The sequence below is a fragment of the Quercus lobata genome, chromosome 1 (genome assembly GCF_001633185.2).
Source record: "Quercus lobata isolate SW786 chromosome 1, ValleyOak3.0 Primary Assembly, whole genome shotgun sequence".
NCBI lineage: Eukaryota > Viridiplantae > Streptophyta > Magnoliopsida > Fagales > Fagaceae > Quercus > Quercus lobata.
Window position 1 is genome coordinate 37,197,449 of NC_044904.1, and position 3,144 is coordinate 37,200,592.

Below are 3,144 nucleotides of genomic sequence, written 5' to 3' on the forward strand. Positions count from 1 at the left end.
GAATGAGGTTAGAATGAGGTAGAGAAGAAGAGGGACGGGTCAGTATGTGTGGGCTGGGAAGATTTTCAGAATGGGCTTGGTAAGGAACACTTTGGGCTGAAGAAGTTACAGTGGCAAAATTTCGTCCAACTGAGAAAGGAGTTGCTGCGTGAAACCCAGTAGAGGACTGTACCTGCAAAGAGTGTAAAACTGACTCGGAATTTAGAGAACTAGGCCTAGTAAAAGGAAAAATATCTTTGTTGAAGAGCACATCTCTGGAAAAATAGACACGGCCAGAGGAGAGATGTAAGCATTTATATCCCTTATGAAGTAAACTGTAACCAAGGAAGACACATTGAGTGGAGCGTGGTTGAAGTTTGTGGGAATTATAAGGACGTAAATTAGGCCAACATGCACAACCAAAAACACGCAAGAAATTATAATCAGGTGTTTGAGCAAACAATTTTTCATACGGAGATAGATTTTGTATTGTGGAAGAGGGGAGTCTATTAATCAGATAACAAGCTGTTTGAAAAGCATCTTCCCAATATTGAAGAGGAATGTGTGCATGATTTAATAAAGCTAAGCCAGTTTCCACAAGATGACGGTGTTTGCGCTCAACAACACCATTTTGTTGAGGCGTGTGAGGACAAGAAACATGATGAGTAATACCACTATTTTGGAAAAATTTGTTAAGTGAGCGATATTCGCCACCCCAATTAGATTGAACAACTTTGACTTTGCGATTAAAATAACGCTCAACATATTTTTGCCATTTAATAAAGATTGGTAGCACATCACTTTTATTTGTCATGGGATAAATCCAAGTATAGTGACTAAACGCATCAACAAAAGAGACATAATATTTGAAACCAGATTTAGAGCAAATAGGAGATGGACCCCATACATCAGTGTGTATTAAATCCAAAGGAAAATTTATTTGAGTACAAGATAAAGAAAAAGAAAGTTGTTTACTCTTAGAACTGAGACAAGCAGGACAAGGGTGAACAACATTGCTGGAAATAACAGGCAGACTAAATTTTGAAAGAACATGATTAACAATACGAAAAGCAGGATGTCCCAAGCGTGAGTGCCATTGTTGTGGAGAAGTACGTTCACCAACAAAGACAGATGACGACGAAGGCAATTTATTGAAAGCAGAAGGAAAAAGGTACAGCCCATTTCTACTCAGCCCGCGCAGCAAAACTCTCCCCGTTGTTCGATCCTTCACAAAGAAATAAGAGGGGTGAAACTCAATAAAGGTATTTGTGTCAGATGTGAATTTATGAACGGAAATTAAATTTTTGGTAATGTGAGGCACATGAAGTACATCTTGTAAAATAAAAGAAGAGGAAGGAGTGGATAGTTTTGTAGAGCCAATGTGTTTAACATTTAAACCAATACCGTTACCAATGCGAATCTGATCAGACCCGTGATACTCCTCCGCCTTCACATTCAAATTTGCAAAATCAGATGTGAGATGATGAGTTGCACCAGAATCAGGGTACCAATTGAGATCGGATGGAGCCTGTGGAGCGGCGAGCAGAGCATGCATGTTGTTGGTAGTGTCAGTGGAGAAGGAATTATCAAACCTGTAATAGCACTTCAAAGCCGTGTGCCCTGGCTTGTGGAAAACCTGGCAAATAGGACGATTTTGAGGGGAAAAGGAATGACCACGCCCCCGTCCTCGAAAATTCCTTTGGTACTTGGATGATGAGTCACGTCCTACAGAAGGAGAGGAGCCACGGCTTGCTGAGGGAGAGGAGCCACCACCACGACCACCACGTGAGGGTCCTCGTCCCGCAAAATTGGCCCCTGCAATGGAGAGGTCCACAGTTGGTTGTTGATGCTCAAGCCGCAATTCATGAGCTAATAGATGCCCATATAGTTCATCAATTGATAAAGGGTCAACCCTTGTGGTCACAGATGTGACAAATGAATCATATTCAGATCCTAAACCAGCCAAGAGAAATGAGATAATTTCAAAATCATTCAAGGCATGAGCAGTAGCAGCAAGTGTATCAACCAGTGTTGTAAACTGGTGAAAATAATCAGCAATTGAGGAATTGCCTTTCTTCAAAGTGGCGAGCTGATAGTGGATTTGCATTGTTCGAGCCCTTGACTGAGAGGTAAACATTCTCTCTAAGGCTTGCCACACATCCCTTGATGTGTTGAATTTTACTACATGAGCCAAAATACGTTCAGAGAGGGAGGATATTATGGCACTAAGAATCATTTGGTCTTGGAAGTACCATTGACTGAAATCTGGATTTTGGATGACTTGAATGTCTCCATCGGTTTCAACAGTGAGAGATTGAGGTGGAGCAGGAGTGCTTCCTTCGAGATAGCCAAATAAATGTTGCCCCTTAAGATAAGGAACAATCTGAGCTTTCCAAAGCAGGTAGTTGTCACGGGTAAGTTTAATGGTGATGAGATGATGGATGGTAGTGAGGGAAGTGGGAGAAGAAGAAGTGGCAGTGTTGACAACAGAGGTTGATGAAGACGAGGAAGCCATTGAAAAAAAAGACGTATGTCACAATGGCTCTGATACCATGTAAAATCAGATATACAAAAATGATTTCCAAGCCTTACCATCACGGTTCAAGGCATTTTGTATATATAAGAGTTTGTTACAATTCAAATGTGAATACAATCTGATATATCAATCCGGAAGGATATACTTCACTGAGATACAAATTCTAAAGTAATTCTACCGTATCCTCATCCTATCTCATCACAAGCCTAATTCTATCCTATCATATCCTATTCAAAATATGATTTACAAATTCAAATATACATCAGCTATTATCCTCGGCAATTACAGCTGTAGCTACAGCTGTATCCTTAACATCCTTAACACTATTATAATTATAATCATCAATTTCACTGTCAGAATCAGAATCTGTTTCATAATCCATATTACTATTTGACCAATTATTATCTATATCTTTCATGCTATAACCTTCATCATAATCTATATCATCATAGTCCATGATTCTTATTAGTGTGTGCCTAGCCTAAGTGTGAACAAGCAAACAAATGATGAACTGATAAACGTATTTATTTTATTTCCAAGCAATTAATGATTACTGGTGGAACTATTACTAACCACTGGTATCCTTGCTATCGGGACCACCTCCTCGGGAAACTCCATTGCGGGACCAC

The 3,144-nt window shown here is 39.9% G+C and overlaps 1 non-coding gene across 1 annotated transcript; it reads right to left on the minus strand.

The window, feature by feature from the left end:
* Positions 1-1,839: 1,839 nt before the first annotated feature.
* On the minus strand, positions 1,840-1,978 carry LOC115956205. Its single transcript, XR_004084278.1, has one exon. It is a non-coding gene; the product is annotated as a small nucleolar RNA Z247 (small nucleolar RNA).
* Between the last annotated feature and the right edge of the window lie 1,166 nt (positions 1,979-3,144).